This window comes from Nyctibius grandis, chromosome 23 (genome assembly GCF_013368605.1).
Source record: "Nyctibius grandis isolate bNycGra1 chromosome 23, bNycGra1.pri, whole genome shotgun sequence".
NCBI classification, from domain to species: domain Eukaryota; kingdom Metazoa; phylum Chordata; class Aves; order Nyctibiiformes; family Nyctibiidae; genus Nyctibius; species Nyctibius grandis.
In genome coordinates, this window is record NC_090680.1 from 3448424 (window position 1) to 3467955 (window position 19532).

Below are 19532 nucleotides of genomic sequence, written 5' to 3' on the forward strand. Positions count from 1 at the left end.
ACTTGGCGATCTGAACCAGCATTGTCCTATCTGTCTGCCTGCATTCATGGTATAACAGAGAATAAACACATTAAGGAGTTCACCAATTACTGGTAAGGGCATTATGGAGTTTACTTGTTCCATCCTGTCCAGACCAGAATACCAAACGAGCGAGTTTACTCAGTTTTGTTTTGTTTTGCTTTTAATCTTCGTGCTATTCTGTCTATCTGCCTATTTATCTAAAATATTTGTAGAACAGCTTAGATAGATAGGTGTGTATGAATGTGTTCGGTACACATTACAGATATGTTCAGCTTCTACGTTATCATTCAGGCAGGAGTTTGTTATTTCTCCTGATTTGTCTAGTCACCCAAAAGGCTGAGTGTTTGCTGGGGTGTGCCCGGCACGAAGTGCACTCACCAGCCGTGGAGGTGTCCCCTGCCTCACTGCACAGCGAACCGGCTGTGGGTGGTTTATAGCTGGTAACATCTGACAGCGGACAATTTCCATTTACCTGTCAAGAAAAATATAGGTACAAATGAATTTGAGAGCCACGCACATGCATTATTAATTTTATTTGTGCCTATTAGATATGGGCCTAAGCAGTGAAATTGAGTTCTCTAGCCTAGCTTCCACCTAAATGTGTGGTGTCCAGCTCTGAACTACTGCCATCTTCCTGAGGATGAGAAAATTCAGGTTTTGGCACACCTAAACTCTGGATGCCTGTAAACAAGGTATCTGGATAATCTTTGTTTAACGCCTGCCACAGATTTAGCAGAAGACCCATCGCGATATCGTGCTTACTTTTAAAGCACCAGGTCCTGTAATCCTTAATTAGGTGAAACTCATAGCTTTGATTTTTCTAAAACTAAATTTCATCTGGTGAAAAAATACCCAAGCAAAATATAAATACAAAATCCTTTACAATTTGGAAGAGTTACATTCATCATTTTAAACCATGTTTTTATTAGTTTCAAACTAATAAATCATTTTAAATAATCTTAACTAATCAAACTAGTTCATTAGAAAATAGTATATGTTGGAAAATATCCCTTTCCTCTCTGAGTATCATTTTCTCATATTGATTATTATTATTCTCAGATTTGCAGGTTGTCTCCTTGAAAAATAGTCTGCCGCTGGTACAAATGAAAGAAGTTTGGATGTTGAGTCATGCTAAGCTTTTTGGTTTTATTTATTTTATGTAGTTTATTTACTTCTCTTGAGTTTGTGTTCATAAATTTAAAAACATCAGCTATGTGAAGCTGTCACAGATATTTCTGCTCCCCACTGCACTATATACCAAAGACAGGTCCTTAATCTCCCCCAGTTCAACTCCCTCATCTGTATAGCCACTATGAAAACCCAGCCCCTGTCACCCTGAGGATCAAATGGGATAGCTGTATCAGAGACTGACAGGTAGGCAGATACTGGAGTGGTGCTGGAGCCCTTATAAATAGAGAAGACCGCTTCCATGTCCAGAGTGCCAGCTGAAGTAGATGAACCTCGGTGTATCCTAAGGATTCACTGCATTTGGATCACTGCAGGCCAATGGAGCTGCATTCTAGGAGCAGGTCCCTTCCTCCCTTGAGAAAATCAGCTTTCCCTGGCGTGAGCTGTGCTGGGTGAACTCTGCTGGCCAGAGCTGCAGGAGTATACACAGAAAGAGGGACGTCACCTCTCTAATATGTGTGCCCATGTCCTTTAGTATTCCCAAGGGAAGAGCCAATTCTGTCTTGTCAGCCAGCACCAGTCTGTGCATAGACAGCCTACTTGGTCCACTCCTTTCCTCTCTGGCTTAAGAGTGTGTGTCCACTGATAGGGTTGCTCTCAGCTCAGGCATATTGCAGAGATCTAAAAGGGGGGTAATGAAATGATGCTTAAGAAAAAAAATCACAACTTGATAAGACAGCTAAAAGTAGAAAGAGTCCTCTTCATAAGTCTTGCCTCCTTTTCAAACTCAAAGCCAACTCTGCTGATAGAAGTAGGCATTCACTGCCAGAAGATTCACTAGTGTAACTGTGGCCATCTCTTCTGTCTTTCTGGCTCAGGTGGCCAGCACTGCTTGCAGGGTGGGTTGAGCTGCAGGCTGCTGTCTCTGCCCAGCTCAGTTGCTACCAGGTGCTGGTACTGCACTCTCTGCGCTGGGGTTCGTGCATGAAGAGACTGCTCTGAACCACCACCCCACTCAAAGCATTTTGTGCTGCCTCCGTTGGGGTGTAATGGCTGCTAGCAACTCTTTCTGTTTACTACCCCAGATATTTCTGTTGAGCTCTGATCAGAGGAGCACAGAGCTGGAAGGACCCGCAGGAGCTAGTCTGGTCCTTCCTCACGCACTGAGATAAGATCAGCTATACAGTGGCTGCCACTAACATGTATTCTTTGAAGACAGTCTGTGCCTGCATAGCCAGTGCGTGGCCATTATTTCACTCTCCTTGCACTTGGAAAGCTTTTATTAACATGTGATCCAAACTGATTTTGCTGCCAATTATTTCTAGTCCTTCCAAGACACTTGGTGGTAATTTCTCCTCCTCTTCCTCAAAACTACCTTTTACTTGCTAGAAGCCCATTAATCCCTGTGTCTCAGACCTCTCTAGTCCAGCTTTACAGGCTCACTGCTTCTCACGGGTCATATTTTCCAACCCTTATGTCATATGTATTTCACTACTGATTTGTCTATGTGTTTCCTTAAGTGTGCTGTCCAAAACCAAAGCAAGAGTTCCAGTTTAGGACTCAGTTGTGCAGATAAAAGTACCAGCCATGTCATGCTTCGCTTACCTAACCCTGGAATGAGATGACGTTCACCTTTTTTTATAAAAGCGCCTCATTGCTTTCACTTATTTAGTCTTTCTGCTGCTCTCTAACCCTCTGTTACTGGTCTGCAGCACAGTCTGCAGCTCATTCCCCACTTCTGTATTTGAGCATTAATTGTTTTTCCCCCCTTCTGGAGCATCGCGCTTTGTGCTTGCTGTTGCTGGATGCTGTCTGGTTGGTTTCTCCATGGAGACCACTTCTTCAGTTTCCTTATGATCCTGGTCTCCAAAGCACTTGCAACTGCCCCCAACTTGGTGTCACTGACAAAATTCAGGTGCCTTCTTTCTGTTCCATCATGAAGGTGTTAATTAAAGTATTGAAGAGATCAGGGCACAAAAGCGGACTGTGGTAGCAACCCACTAAAACCTCCATCCCCGGCAGATAGCGACCCGTTGCTTGCAGCTCTTTGAAGCATCCTGATGGTGATTTAACATCCGCCAAATTCTCTTAGCTTGTTCAAGAGCCTGTTGGGCCCCCTGAAGTTAAGATACATCACATCATCACACATACTGCTCCACCATTATCCGCTATGCCAGATATCCTACCAAAAAAGGGAAGGAGGCTGGGGTGACATGATAAGTGCTTGCCAAAAGTACATTACTTATTTTTTCCTTTATTGTGTTATTATCCTCTAGGTGTTTATAAATGAGATGTTTAATCATTTGTTCCAGTATGTTGACTAACTTGTTCCAGGAGAATGAATTGTGATGGGGATGTGGTGGCTGCCCTTTCTCAGCGTTACCTTGGATTCTTGTTCTTTTCGGGCTGTATCCTCAAGCCCTTCTCAGGCGTTAAATATCGGTGGAGAAATCCCTATAGTCCTTACTTGTCTCGTCAGGGTCACAGGCAGAAGGGCACAGAGATGTTAGCAAGTGTGGGGTTTAAAAGTTTCAGCAATAAAGACTTCGGCCTGTCCAAGTCAGACTAAAGGAATAACTCTTTCAAGTAGGAGCAAGCAGATGGTTGCTGTATTTGCTGTCAAGAGCCCTTACAACAAGGCATCATTGTGAATGGAGATGGTTGGGAACTTTTCAGTGAAACGAAAACATTTCACTGGTTTTGGCTTTGATTAAAAATTAATCAGAAAGGCTTTACAGGACTGAGATGCTTTTTTTGGTCAAAATTGGGAAGAGAAAATGTGTAGCATTGCCAGAGCCTATCTAAAAGCTAGAACATTCAGCTGAGGTGTGGAGAGCTCACGTTCATGTTTTTGCTCAGAGCCTGGGACTCCGGTGGGATCACTAACATTTCTTGTGATTCCCCATTATTGGCTGTTCAAAGGATGTGGGCTCTCCCCTGTTTTAACGTTTATTTCATGGAAAAAAAAATCAAAAGGGCTTTGTCATTTTGGCAAAACAAAAATTTGGAAGCATCATCAGCAGATTTTCACAAAGAGGAATTCTTGTTTACTGCCCAGCCCTAATCACAAACTCAAAGTCAAATGTATAGCAGCTAACGGCCAAGTCCTACAGTTTTCTTTCAAACTGGTAGGCATTAGTGTGTGAAAAGAGCCACAGGGTGTAGCCTTTCTCCATTATGCATTGCCTTTGTACTGCTCCTTGCTTTGGAAGATTCAGACTGACCATTCATTGTTTCAAAGTGGTATAAAGATGTATTTGTTGTTGCTGGGATTTAACCATAGAAAATGTATTATTAACTCTATGTGGCAGATTAGCTGTGCCCCCTCTCAGTCCACTCCCCTGAAATTAAAGGACTTTGTGCAGGTGACTGGTGAAGCGCTGCAGGGAGAAGTCCTGTACCCAGGGAGGCAGCCAAAGCCCGCCGGGCTCCCCCTGGGTGAGCACTGCTCTGCCAGCGAGCCCCTCGGTGAGAGCTGGGGCTGGGGAGGGAGGGTGTTGTCTGCCATCCGCTCAGCCCTTGCCCTCATTGCTGAGGACAGTGGTAGGGAAAGATCACACTTTAGACTTTGGGGCTGTGAGAAGGGTTTCTGAGCAGAACTGGAGCAAGGCACATGGATGTGTTTTATAGGAGCCTGAAGTCAGTTATCAGGTGGAGGTAAATTCTGCTGGTCACCAGCCTGGGACCTGAGCCAATGAGCCACAGCGGGGTTCATCTGACCAAATGTAGGTGTTACCGCTGGAGTGGGTCACCTTGGACTCCTTTGGTCATTAGTGAGGAGAAGCAGGCTCTTCTGAGACACAGACCTGATCATCCTAAAGCAGCCGTCCAAAATTCATCAGACAAATTGACCAGTGGAAACGTCAGCTTCCCTCCACTGTCTGTAGAGGGGAGCCCAGGGTGAGCAGTCTGTATGGTGCCCTGCGTCCTTTTAGTCTTTCCAGACCCCTTTCTGTCGTTCTCTGCTGGAATTTATTCCTTGCCAGAATACGGGGTTGGTGTCTGTCAGGGCTTGCAGTGGGCCGCTGGGAGACCAGAGCTGGGTGGTTTTGAGCTCAGCAGAGTCGTGACAGGAGCCCGTCTTCCCCGGCGTGTCTGGCCTTCCTGCCCCTTCGGCCCGTGCTGGAAGCAGAGCGGTTTGAAGAGAGCTGAAGCCACTTTTCCTTTGCTAGCCAGACAATAAGGAGTTGGAGTCAGATGCCGTTCTCTGAGATGTTTGCTTCCCTGCTTTGTGGGCGCAGAGCTCAGGATTTGGAGGGATCTTTCTGAGCGCTAACACTGTAACGTTTTCAATTCCAGGGAGCTTGCAGTAGGTAAGAACGAGCACAGACCACTTTGTCTTTTTCAGGACATAGCCCCAGTGGGAAAATGACAGCGAATTTGGCATGCTGTTGCAAAGAATAATGAGATAACATGGGAGTATGAATTTTCTGGGAGGAAGAAGAAAGATCATTTTACTGGGAGCAGTGGGGGAGAAGAAGAAAAGATTGGAGGGAGGAAATAAATTCAGATTACTGCGGGGACTGGGAGAGGCAGGACCAGTGTGCTCAGAAGGAAGTGGCAGCGGATCAGTTTGATGGGGAAAATAAGCTGAGAGAGCAGGGAATCATCTTGGGGAACTGAAATGCGGTAGATCTTGCTGCCCCCCTTCTGCCATTACCATGGACTGTAATTTCCTACTAGCAAAATAATTCCAGAATTTCAGGCACACAGTAGTATTGGTGGCAATCTTTCTAGGTTTTCTGTGCTGGTTTGTTTTGCCCAAACTCATAAATTGCAGGAAACTGCACCTGGTATTTCATAGGTTACCAAGAAACTTCCTACCACTCCCCATCTAATATTTTTATGGCCTCCCCACAGTGTCCTGATGCCTCTTAACTTCTGTTTTCCTATCTCCAGGCATGGCTGGAATGTTACTATGCAGCATAGGGTTTGGCTCTGTTATATAGGTTGGATCTCAGCACTTCTTAGTGCATAAATCAGGAGGGTTTTTCTGGAAATATTTTGGTGCTTGTTTTGCAGGTGCAGGCTGGAGACAAAAACAGAATACTTCAAAAAATGCTTACTCATTTTGGAGAAAGAAGTATTACATAAAACACAGGGAATGCTTTCCTGTGGCTGGGAGGAAGGATCTTGATACAATCCAGCTCCTTAGTGATATAAATGAGCTTAGCTTGAGTGGCCTCTTCAGAGCAGTATCAGCTGATCTGTGTGATTTTGTCTCATCAGCTGATTCTAGATTCAGACCAGTGCTGTGAAAGATTTTGCCTTGTTATTTCTCAGTCTGATTGTCTCAGTCTACTGTCCCAAGTCTTAGCCTGGACTGTAAGATGGTGGAGTAGGGACAATATTTTACTCTCAACTCCAAACACAGCAAGCACTTAGTCCCACCACCAAGTCTGCTAATCCTTGAGAGTGTGCAAATAACCATTAATTGTAAAGCCAAGTCTGTCCCTGCTCCCACTGTTGCAAAAGCAGTGGCCGTGGTAGCACAACACAGTTGCCTTGACCTGTTGCAAGCCTTGAAATTTAACCCAGTTTACCCACAAGAGGATATAGGCCCTTGGACATCCTAAGTCATAGATTCCCATTGCTTGCTTCCTACATGATGGCCAGTGTCTTGTCAGTAGTAAGTGAACAATTTTTTTGCCGCATCCTCTTGAGATCTTTTTGCAGAATAAAAGTGCTAGTATAACCAGGAATATATACTTTATTCATTTTATATGGCAGGCTGTAGCTACTTAGTAGCTTGAAAATGAGCTAAAATGTGTTTTAAAAAAATTCTCAAAAAGATTGTATCTGAAGCTTTAGATTCCTAACCCAAAATAATGAAAAAAAAAGATATATAGCTCATCTCCACTAGAAACTTTAGGATCAGCTTGTCTTTTTGCTTGCAATATGGATGAAAGCTAAGGTTAATCATGCTCCACGTTTCTCTGTCTCAGATAAACCTTTTCTGTAGCTTTACTGTCCATTTTATTTTCTTCCTTTCATTTGAAAGAAATACTGCCAGTTTGTTAGCCAGACTTGTGGTTCGCTCAGTTGAGCTTTTATTATATCCAAACCCTGGAGATACCGGGAGTAGCTTGGCTTCCTAACGAAACAAAGTGTGTATGGGTTTATTTGTATGGTTATGCTGTTTGCCTGCCCTTCTGCTTGGCAGTCCTCTGCTCGGCTGACTCCAGCACCCTTCATAAGTGCTGTGATCTTGCCCCAACAAGAGCTCCTGCCCCTCAAATTCTCACTAGTGGACCCCAGTCTCCTCCTGCATCCCTTACTGATGGGACGTATGGTTGCAGGTTGGTTTGGAGCCACATGCATGCCAGCTGGCGGGTGCCACCTTGACTAAAATTGGTCAAGAGCTTTGAAGGTTTTCCGAGGTATAAGGCATTGGGACCTAGGACACATAGTTGCGGTCAGCCAGGCCTTGCTAATTCCAGCATTTGTGGAACAGTGTGTTCCTTTTGTCTGTTTTTCTTATTTCACTGGTGCTAGCAGCGTCGATACTGTAAATCTGCCATGCTCAAAACTCCCATGTGGGATGAAATTCCAGATTCCTGGGGTCCACCAGCTCATGTTCTGTGTTTTTGGCTGCTCTGTTACTGTCTACACTCATTGTAGCTGTGTGTTAGTGGATGAGAACCTGGATCATAATCTTGATTCCATTGAAATTAAAGGGAATTTTGCTTCATTGGAGCCAAGATTTCGTCTGAAATTGGAATTGGCTGGAAACAGATTGTAAAATAAACCTAAATTGAGCCAGCAGCTCAAAACAACGTCAAGACTTGTAGAAAGAAGCAAATTTATTTCCCACTTTAAAAGCTATCCATTTCACTATTTAATATGAATTAGTTACAGAAAGAAAGAAATTGGCATTTCAGGAAAGGGAACAAGGAGATAGTATTTCTAAAATTAGACTGTCTGTCCGACTTAAGGGTTCGAAGAGTGGGGAAAGGCAGGTAGGCATGGTCTCGGTGCTGTGCCTTCCTACCACATGCCTGTGTCTGCGTGGTGCGTATTGACCCCAGACAACCGGTAGTAACCATGTGCTCCTACCATTTGTCTCTGTCCAGTTGCTGGCCCTCATCCCTCCTGAGCAGATGTAGTCTGTCTTTTTGGGGTGCATGCATGCTGTGCCCTGTAGGATGAGCCTCTAGATGCTTTCCACTAAAACAACAAATGATAAATTGTATTAAGTAATAGGTTTTCAGGGTTTGGATTTTGCTGGCTTTTTCAGAGCTCCAGCTCTTCTTTTTATCTTTAGAAACATTGGAATTGCTACCCCAGTAGCAGCTCCTTACTCACCAGAAAGTGAAGAAACGTTCTGAGAAAATAATGACTTAATATCACATTTCCTGGTGTAGCCGCTAAAATGTCAGTAGTTGGTTGCTTGGGAGAAAAACCCTCCAAATAACAGAATAGCAGCTTGGTTTAATAAAGCCTGAGATGTGATACTTAAGGGGAAAAAATAACTTGCCAAATGTGCACACAACAAAATAGACAAAAAAGAAACAGATACTTAGGACATACGGCTTCCATTTACAGAGCATTCAGACAAGGAGCTCTTTGGCAAAACCCAAACGCAGATTTTGAAAATGTCTTTAAAAAAACAAATATTAGGTTAAAAAGTGTTAATCTCTAACAGAAAACAGGAGAAAGGTTGTTCCTGGGAAGGAAACAAAGGTTGGCACGGGCAGGCTGAGGGAGCGGGAGCCCGTGCCCGCTCTCATCAGCAGCACTGAGTCTCTGCCTGTCACATCTCGGGCTGCCAGCAGGCAGACCTGTGGTAGGAGGAACCAAGCCCTGCTTGAAAAGTCATAGTGGTGTGTGAAAGTCTTAGAATATGATCAAGAGATCGGTTTGATTCTCAAAGATACATCCGGAGTGCCATCATCTGTCTGCCTGCCTTTTGCTGAAGGACCCTTTGGAGATCCCCAGATGGGGGTTGTGAGCTTTCCCAGTTCTGATATCAAAAGGCTGAGGCTGCTGAGGTTTGGACAATGCTACTTTTTAAATTCCCTCCTTCTTCATGTATCAGATTTCCCTTACATCGTCTATTTGATGGCATGATCTTGTACTTCTCCGGTGTTCCATAGAATCTTCTAGGAACATGTTAATGTATTATGTGGACACATACTGGAATGAGGAACAGTTCCTAAAAAATAAAACTTTCGGGGCTTCTCAAACAGAAAAGTAGATTACAACTACTTTTTTTCTTCCCATTCTGTGAAAGTTACCTCTAAAAAAAATCTGTGGATAAAAAAAAATCGATAACTAGGGAGGTCCTCTTTAATGAAATGAGAATTGGATTTTGGTGGTAAGTTTTAATTTAGGGCAAATAATTTAATTGGAAGGACTCATTAATTTTGGGGTGTGTAAACTGGGCCTCTGGCAGCCTATTATCTTCTTTATTCCTTTCTGAGTCTTCTCTGTCAACAGTACAAGAAAAACCTTTTTCCTTTAATAAGGTAAGGAGACACTCACTTTGAATGCGTGAGGAGGGGACTCTCATGATGCGGTGATTTTAATGTAATGGCGTCTCACCTTTGGGTGCCCTCAGCTCATGAGCTGCTCAGGCTGCAAGACCAGTGAGTTTGTTTGCACAGCATCCTGGCATATGGATACTCAGCTACGCACAGGGTATGGGTGATGGGGTGGGCCTGGGGCGTCTGGCCATGGTTGACTTGGGCATGAGAGGTTAGTAGCGCTCTTGCCTCGGAAGGGCAGTCACAAGCTGGCTGCGGCATGCATTGACAAAATGGTCTGCAAGGAGACCAGAACGATGTCACCAGAGGAACTTGTATGTTAGGACTTGTGTACTGTAAACTGTACTCTGAGTTAGTGGGTGAGTGGGACATCTACTCATGTTTTGTCAACTGGTTGGTTCAGCTCTCAGCTTTGGTACGCAGCAAGTATATCCATTAATGCGTTAAGCTCAGGCACGCAGAGTAAAGCACGCAGAGTAAAGAGCATTTTAAAGGGAGAAAAGCCAAGAAGCAAGATCCTAAACCTGAATTCCACATGGCCCTCACGCAGGTTCTGCAGCAGCAGCTGTAGTCTGGAGAGTCTCTTCAAAATGATTGTCCCCTTGTTAGACTGATGGGAATGTGACTTTTGGGTATGTTCCTGTTTTGAATGCAAAAAAAAAAATATTTGCAAAGAAGTAGGATAAATCTCCCCAAATAACCACAGAACAGACTTTGCAAGCTAAAGCCTTATGACCTTGACTATACAAATCCAGCGATGATCTTGGGGATTATGAACGCATAGAGCTCCCAATTCACGATTTTATCTGAAAGATTAATCAACTTGTTGACCTATAGAAAAGAGGTTATGAGCAAAAGTTTATCAGGAGACCACCCCTCATTAACGTGTTTGAGGGGAGTGCTAACAAGGTGGCAATGACTGCTTCTCCTACTGTGTTTTTCACTATTGTGAATGTGTTTCATGTAATTCATGGCCTGAGTTACAGCTGTGCAAAGCCTGTGGACCATCTTTGCAGTTGAGGTTGACACCTTGGTTATGCCTGTACTTGCTCTGTGGATAGTTTCAGAGAAAGCCTTGGATGCCAGGCTAGATGGCATAGACTGGCTTGTGTTCATGCTACTTGATGGTACTACGTTTTGGAAAGGATAGATCATGTCCACACTCCACTGGGCACTGGTGGGGGGCATGGTCTTCTCCATGCTCCCTGTGGTGTCCCTGTGGCCCTGAGATGTTCTTCTTTTTTTGGTTGATTGATTTGTTATGTTTTCTGGTCAAAAGTGCCTGAAATAATGAGAAGGCTGGAACACAGCCTGTCAGACTGGTGTTCTCATAACCTAGTGCCAAGAGTGTGTGTTACATGGCACAAAAGGGCATGGAGGAATTTGAAAGCCCAGGGTCTGTGGAGTTGGTGTTGGAGGACTTTCATAGGTTGAGGAAGCCAAACTTGTCATTGTCTGCGTGTCTAGAGTGGCGTGGCCGTGTCAGCTGTGCCTGCTCCTCCTCTGAGAGGGGATGCACTAGTTCAGTCCAGAAAAGAGCCTGGGAGCAAACTCATGTTGGTGTGCACGGGTGTCCGGAGGACTGGAGCAAAACTGAGAGGCTGTGGTTTGCTCTCTGGAGCAAAAGAGAACAAACCACACTGACAGTATAGACAGAGCCGTCCAAGGTCATAAAAGGTTCACCTCATTTTGACAAATCCAGGGTGTGTACATGGTTCTGCTAGATAAATCGCACAGGTGTCCTGTCAGAGGCAGGACTAAAATCCAAGTCCAGAGATATACATCTCTGTCACTTAGTCTTTTAAGTGTAGCTCTCTTAAGGTGTTGCATCTCTTGTCTGCATGGACACTTAGTTGTGAAAACAGAAGTGGTATATTACAGGTGAGATTCATCACACTTAAGATGAGACATCTAAGTGTTAGTAGCACAAATCGAAGCTAGTCATCTGGCCCTCATCTGTAGTCTGTTGGGAGAAGTTGGCATCTTACTCTTTCTGCTGTCTGCCTCGAGATAATGTGATGGATCATCCTCTGGAAGTCCCTGTTTCTCTGTTTGGACTCCAGGAGGAATGTGAATGACTAACCTAGATTTACACAGCAAACTTTTGTGTCTGAAATTTGGTGAAATTTGGTGACATGAATCCATCTTGTATGTCTATGCAAGAAAGATGAAACTGTTTAAGAGACTAGTTCTAGAGACTCCGGCGTTACTCCCAGCCTAATCCTGTCTCCTCAGCATCATTGACTGGCCTTGACTTAGGCAAGAGGAAGCTCTTGCCATAACCTGCACTGTGTGACTTTCAATAATATAACAACACCTTTTCTTTTAGTCTGTAATCTGTTCTACACTGGATAATGCTTTCGGTTATAATCCCTGATATATTTACCTGTCCTCACAATGGGCAGCTGCATTCCCCTCCAAATCTCTTGCTTTAAGCCTGACGTAAATTCGTGCAAGCTCTCCCAGTGGAAGGTTGCCATCTCCTTGTCTGAATGCTCTTGCCTGCCGTTTCCCACTGAGCCAGCCGGTAAGGGGCTCCCCTGAAAAGATTTCTGCACTTCCTGCTCCCAGAGCCACCAGCCCAGCAAAGCCCTGAGGCACAGGCTGAATTTTTCACTAGATGAATGATGCTGTTCTAGCCCAAACTGTTTGGGGGTACTCCATTTTTCTCCTGGATTTCATGTTGCCCCTGTCTCTCTAGTCCTTGAACTCCTTTGAGACATCACTAGTGGTAGACCCAAGTGCTTCTTCCTCTCTTCTTTCTTCTCCCTGAAGGAAGAACTTTGTAAGATTTCAAAAAGAAACTCCAGATATTTAGTCACCTGCATCTGCATTTCTCGAGAGCTGCTGTGGCTGTTGCGTACCAGTGCTGGGTGCTGCCGTGCTTGTTTCCATCTCTGGTGCTGCGAAATCCATTACTCCCTACGGATTTCACAGTGTTACCCTCTTCTTCCTGGGGTTCAAGAGCACACTGCTGACTGGTCCCCCTGCCAGCCCTTTTCACCCCCTTAAAAAACAAAACAAAACAAAACCCCAAACCCCCACAAAACCCCCAAAAAAGTTCTGTATCTCAATTCTTCTAATCCTATTGGTTTTGTGGGCACGTTTCTGCCAGCAGTTGCAGAAGCTCCCAAGTCTGCACCTGAACAGCAGAAACTCTCCTCTCTTTGGCTCCCAGATCAAATCAAATTGCTGTTTATTTCATTGCCCTGATAAATTTTTTATTAACTGTGTTAGAAGTCTGTGAGGAAGAGAGAGGGGGAAGAGAACGAAAAAAGCTGTTCAGGAATGTAGACTGGGCAAAGTGCCCACGATTAATGGAGTAGCAGTGACCAGCGGGTATTTGAAAAGTCACTGGTGCCAACTGCCAGGAGGTTTTTGCTGCCTATGACAGCTGGTCATCGTTATTGGATGACTGCTTCTGTGTACATCTTAGATCTGTGTCTTTGTATGTCTCTTAGCAAGTCTCTTCATTTCTGTTTTGCAGGGACATACTGAAGCAATTAGGGCATGTTGGATGATTGCAGGGATGAGTGAAGAGTGTTGGGTAATATAAAAAAAATACAATTTCTCCTCTACTCTAGCCCTAATTCCCCTATCTCAAGATGAGCTTAAACCACTGTCCCAGAGACAGGGCCTTCCTCAGCATTGTATGAATTTGAATTGTGGCTTTGCAGCTCTACCCAACCACTTGGTTATTCCTTATTCATCTCTGCTACAGGGCACTTGGCCTCTTCAAAGATCATTCCAGTCCATTCTGAGTGATAGCCCGCTTTAAGGAAGCAAATCCCACCTTTTCATGCACCATAGATGTTGCTACGTGTCTGCTGGCCCACTGATGAAATAGTGAACACCTAATCTTGATGACGGGTTGCAAACCCAGACAGTTTCTACTGCACAGTAGCTGCTAATGAGGGCAAACTGAGACTGCTGACTGTGCCACCCAGCCTGAGGGAAAGGATCTATAAGGGTAAATGTCTTGTATGTATCTGCAAGAAGCCCATCTAAAAGGCATCATGTCTCCTTGGGAATGCAGTAAATCCAGCAGATAGGCCAAAGCAGGAAGATCGATGTAGAGAAGGATCTCAGAACAGAAGTACCATGCTAAGTACAATGCAGGCTCATTCAGGTGGGAGGGAAGTGGCGATAGCATTCAGCTGTCTGTGAAGATGTCAGGGGACGTAAAAGCCTTGTATCTGTTCTCATGGAAATTTTTGATCTGGAGCTCCCCACAAGGGGCAGTTGCTTGGCTACACATAAGTTTTAGGTGTGTGAAGACTTTAGGATCTAGAGGGGACTCAGGCAAAATGCGCCCATGGTGCCTGACATGAAGGGATCACATGAATTAGGGAACTGTTGTGGATGCTAATCCTCCCAGTTTTTTGTAATTTCTGTTCCTCCTTGGTCTCACACACTCAGCCATTAGCCTGTTCTGGAAGGGAAAGCTCAGACCACTGATGGAAGGAGCTGTCCTGAGCTCTTAGGAGATGTATGGTCATCCCTTCTCAGGAGCTTTCCAACCCAGTACTATAGAGCTAACATCAGAGTGACCTGATTTTTTTGAAAGGCATAACTGGGGCACACTTGACACCATGCAGGGAGAGAAGGAATGTAGTTTTTTTGGATGAATAGCTTTTTCTTTTCATGGCAGTCTCAGAAGCCTTGAATGGGAAGAAATTGAGATTCTTGGGACGGATCTGCCATTCAGTTGGAGAGGAGGCTGAAGTGGATCTTGAGGAGCGTAGTTCAGCCGGGGATGTTGAGCTTGGGAAATAAAGAGGACAGTGAGTCCTCCACACTAAAGCTCCTATGGGACACAGCACCTCAGCAGGGAAATACAGTAGCAACATTGTTTACTTTAAGTATGAACAGGTATCCATGCTGTGAACATTTTTACTTTACTTCCACATCTTTGCAATAAAATGTAGTAAAAATTACTGTGCCGAAACCCAAGTACAGAGTTATTCCAGAGTGTGTCCCCGTAAGTCATTCTGAGGCAGCCTACGAACCTCCTGAGGCAGTAGCTGGCAAAGGGAAGGAGGAACTCTTTAACTGTATCCAGAGTGTTGTAGATCAGTGGGAAAATGCTTCTCGTAACTTCACTGGTATTTTAGTTTGTCATCAATTAAGGTTGCCTCTTACAGGCTCTCAAAGAATGCCACAGTTCAGGTTTTTTAGTGAATTTGTTCATTCGAGGACCAATCACTGCGTTGCCTGCCATGGTAAAGCAGGTATTCTTGTCATACTTCAGTTTTCTTCTCCTTCCCTTTTGCTGCTAGCGAGTTCTTGCCATCCCCGTCATGTCTTCATTTCACTTGCTCACAGTGACACAAAATGTCTCCTGCCTGAGGTCAATCTCCCTGTGATAAGTGTTCCATAGAATTAGTCAGGCTGGGAGACAGGCAGATATCAAAAACATAAGCCTTCAGAAAATGGTGGCAGGCTGTCGGTTCCCATTAGCTAATGCTACCTGGGCAGCCTGCTGACTCCTCTCCATTGTAGGTGGGAGAGATGAGTTTTAATGAGCAGCAGAGGGAGTGGAGAGGGGAAAAGAAAGAAAGTAGTTTAGACAAGAAGTGATACTTTTGGTAGTGGATGACATACATACGTGTGTGCACGCATGTGTCCGTGCTAGTGTACAGAAGTATGGAAATGAAGTGAGCAATGACCGTGTGGCTTGCCAGGCCTCTCCAGGAGTTTTGTCACATGGGCGATTGCATCCTGGCCCTTCTTTCTTCAGTGGCTTCCTCCTGTCTGTTCTCCAGCAACATCGATCAGTGCAAGTTGAACTGTAGCAAACTGCAAAGTCAAATATGCTAAAATTAAAAGAGGGAGATCTGTGAATCCTGGTTAAATGACAATTCAGTGAAAGATGTAGTGTTTGAGAGCTGGTTTATATCAACGCAACTTCACTGACTTCGCAGAAGTTGCTCGTGAGATATTCCAGGTTAGTGCTGGGGTGCGCTGGATTGGATCTAGGTGCAAAACCACCCTGCAAACAACTACCAAACTCACCAAGTATTTAAAGAAGTTGTGTACTTCTCTGTGGAGGTCATAGCTAGGACTAACAAGGGCAGATCAGGAATGGGATGTATTCAGCTGTGAAATAGCCTCCCAAGGGCAAAGGTAGAAGAGTCATTTCCCAGAAACTTTAAAGACTAGTTGGCCAAAACACTATTAGATATGCAGCAGAGAACAAACCTACCTTTCCAAATGCCCCCAGCTCTGAAAAATAGAGTAAGTGTGCAAATGATTCTTCTGTCTCTAGAGTACGTGAACATCTGAGATCTGAATTGCCACAGGTCCCATTCTTCTCCCTGTCATTCGACCTACATTTAAATTCTAATTGACTTAGAGTGAAGACTCATAAAGCTTTCTCTTTTTTGCCCGGATGCTGAATCCTCAATGAAAATATAAACTGTGTCATTAGATGTTGGGCGGATGTTGAGAATAAAGGAGTTGGTTTAAGCTGAAAATTGCACAGCTTATTCCAATTAGTCATTCTGCATATAAAATGCTCACAGTGACTCTACTTTTAATAGGGAAAGACATTAGTATAACTAAATACATCCCCACTGGATATTTTATTAACACAAAAGTTGATGCAGGGTTAGTGTTGGAGATGTCACGTGCCCCATTTACTTCTCTGGACAGCTCCATCATCTTCCTCCCTACTGTGAGCTGCTTTTAATTCTTCAGGAAATGCATTGTCTGCCAGGGCCCTGAGTGCACTAACTAGACCTTGACCAGACTCCCCAGGGGTATCCACCTACCCTCTGACCAGGAACTCCATGTAAGCTTAGTCCTGGATCTGCATGTTAGGTGTGCCTGTCTCCAGTTGTGTCTCTGGTACCATCTCTTGGATGGACCTTGGGCCTATGTGGTAGATAGCTTATCTCTAGCCTTATCTCTGGCCTTGTCACCCTGCATGGACCCTGGATCTGGTTCACCATCTCGCCATGTTTGGGACTGTTGATGAACCGTGATACCAGCACCTGGCTTTGCCCACTCTATTCGGATCCCTGTGGGGCTGTGCCCAGCTGGTGAGGTCACTGCCATGGTCACCCTCAGCACACTGTCAGTGCATGCTATGTGACTGTGCAAATTTTGGGTGGTACTTGCCTCACTAAACTGTATCCTTGTAATAGGTAACTAACCTAAGGTAGTCTTGGAAATGCTTGGAATGAATGGACCTCTCAAAATATCTCTCTCTCTTCATTGGCTGTAGGGTTATGTAAAAAAAATGCACTTACATTAAGTGTCTTATTTTAGGAGAGTAAATTAACTGAGGTGAATTGCCACCACCACCCTTACCAACTTAAACTTGATGTGTAAGTGATACTCCAGTTTGTTTTCTTAAGAAAATTGTGTTTACATTTCTACCAACAGCCTGATTCTGATTGTCTCTAGGAGTACAAATGTTTGTGTAAGCGGGAGGAGAACTGGATCAACATTAAAGGTTCCCAATAACCTGAGACAAAACAGCTTCTTCCTCATTACAGTCTATCACTAATGACGTACTTGTAGGCCTCCCAGTCCTTCTTTGGTTGAACACTAAAAATACCTGTTCTGGTTTATGCGTCAGAAGGAACCTTGTGTAGAGGTGCAGCTTGCATCATGTATTACTAGGAATTATTAGAAGCATTTTCCTCTGTCTTGCTGTCTTTCCGCAAGGGTTTCCCCACTCTCCCACTGCGCATTCACCACAGGGAAGGGAGTCCAGCATACTGTTGGGACTTGACTCAATGTTTGACCATTACATTGCTGAAGGCCAGGGTGGAAATCAGGATTGTAATTCTGTCTTTTGAGTTTAAAAGGGTTTGGACTCTTTTTAGATAAGAAGGATCCCCTTGCTTGAGCCAAAAGAGCTCTCAGCATCTCCTGACCAAAAGAAGAGATGCATCCCAAACCCTCAGCCAAACCCTTAACTGGAGCTCCCTACATAAAGTAGTATAGTGTCAGCAGTAAATCTCAGGAACGATCAGGAAGATAGCTCCCCAAGCAGCTCCTACAGCATGTTTCTACTTCCCTAGGAGGTTTGGTTTTGGTAAGGCCAGATCTTCTGAGGTTTGACAATACAAGGCTCCCAGTCCTGTTTCCTTATTCTTTGGAGCTGGACTGCCTGAGAGGCTTGACTTCTTCCTTGTTTGGGGTGAAAAACACACACACGTATTTGGGTTTGCTCTCACAACCATTGCAGACTGAAAACCAATACAAAGAAGAGAATGAAGTAAATCTCTTTGTGTGTTAGGCTTGCCTTGATCTGTCTAGGGCCCCAAAAAGATCATTGGGGACTTCCACGTTACTGTTGACTGTTGTGGAAGATAGTAAAATACTGTGACAGACAGCAGAGTCAAAGCTTTTAAATAGGTTAAAAAAATAGGTTGCACCTCATCCACAGGGCAAAAAGAAAAGAAAAAGAAGTTACATTTTCCCTGTTCCTCCAGAGCAAGTAGCTAGTTGTTGGCAGAGTTTCTGTGCCTGAAGGCATCACAGTATAACTGTGTCTCATAATGGCTGCACACTGCCTGCTGTGAGCTGTGGGATTTGGAGGAGAGCTGCTCAGGCTGGCCAGGAGAGCAGCACACACAGCTGGCTCCCAGCTGCCGTTGCCTTCCTATTACCTGGCACTGCCTTCTCATGGAGTGTGAAGGTGAGGTAGGGCTCCTCTGGCAGCCGAGCTGTCCCTGGCTGGTCCCACCACACCAGCTGTGGGCGATCTTCGCCTCATCACTAAGGGAGTACAGGAGCAGAGCAAACGAAATGTGTGTGACGAGCAGCGGGCAAACAGGCAACACTCTTGCCACCAAAATACTCAGCGGGGATCTGTGGTGGCCTCTCCCAGGACAAGGCAGTGGGAAAGCTGAAGCAGGCCTGACTGAGTGCTGCGAAGGAGGCAGTTAGGAAAGGAGTCTTTGCTGTCCTTTGGAGTAGAGAGAAAGGGTGCTTCAGTGTTTGGTACCTACTGGGGGTATCTAGGTCCAATCCCATGCTGTGCATCGGGCTTCCCAAGTAGCTTTGGGTGTGTTTTCTCTGAGCCTCAAATCTTTGCTTGTAAAGCTGTGTGCAGAAGGCTTATAGACGCAGAACATGGACCTTGCAGGTTCTCAGAAGTGATCCCATGTTATCACAGGCAACTGTAACGAACATAAAAAGCTCCAGTGCACAAGCAGGTGGGGTTTTCTGCCCTAACTGGAAGGCTGTAGCAGAAACCAAGGGTTCTGATGGCCAATCTCCTCCTGATTTCAGCCTATATACCACCTTCTTGTTCTTGACCCATCCTATCCTTTATCTCCAGAGAGAATCACGTTGGAGGACTGTCCCAGGGAAGCAGTGCTAGTGGTACTAAGGCTGTTACGTGGATGGTGGGGACGGGGAAGGAGAGGCAGTGTGATGGTGTAGGTAAAGGCGGCGTGCAGGGCTAGTCTGCTTTGTGCACCAGGAAAACCCATACGGAGTCGCTGTCATGGGGAGGGTGTGGGGGCAAGAGGCAGAAGAATCGCCTTGAGTGCAGCAGGGGAGAGGAGGAAATGTCTGCATTTCACAGAGTTTAATTACATAAGGGGTCCTGTGATGTCACTGGTGTGCTGTAACGCTGGAGAGGCTGAGGAAAAGCGAGCAGTTTGGCGGGGTGCTCCTGCTGATGCAAACACTCCCTAGAAGACTCCTGGCTATGGAGGAATCTGCTTTTCTGCGGGAGGTGAACAGGCAGAGGCTCAGCTCTTTACCTCGCTCTGTTTCCTTTAATGAATTGGGGTCTTCCTCCACCGTACACCCAGATGAGAAACAAGGGAGCGTGTGCAATCAGTTCTCACTCAGCTAGCCAACGAGATGTGAAATAGGTTCCAGGGTGGATGATACCCTTGAACGAAGTCACACTGACTTGTTTGCTGTGAT

The 19532-nt window shown here is 45.0% G+C and overlaps 1 protein-coding gene across 2 annotated transcripts in view; it reads left to right on the forward strand.

The window, feature by feature from the left end:
* LSAMP (limbic system associated membrane protein) overlaps window positions 1-19532 on the forward strand; it is a 319416-nt gene that overhangs the window by 148623 nt on the left and 151261 nt on the right. The gene's annotated exons all lie outside the window — the stretch shown is intronic.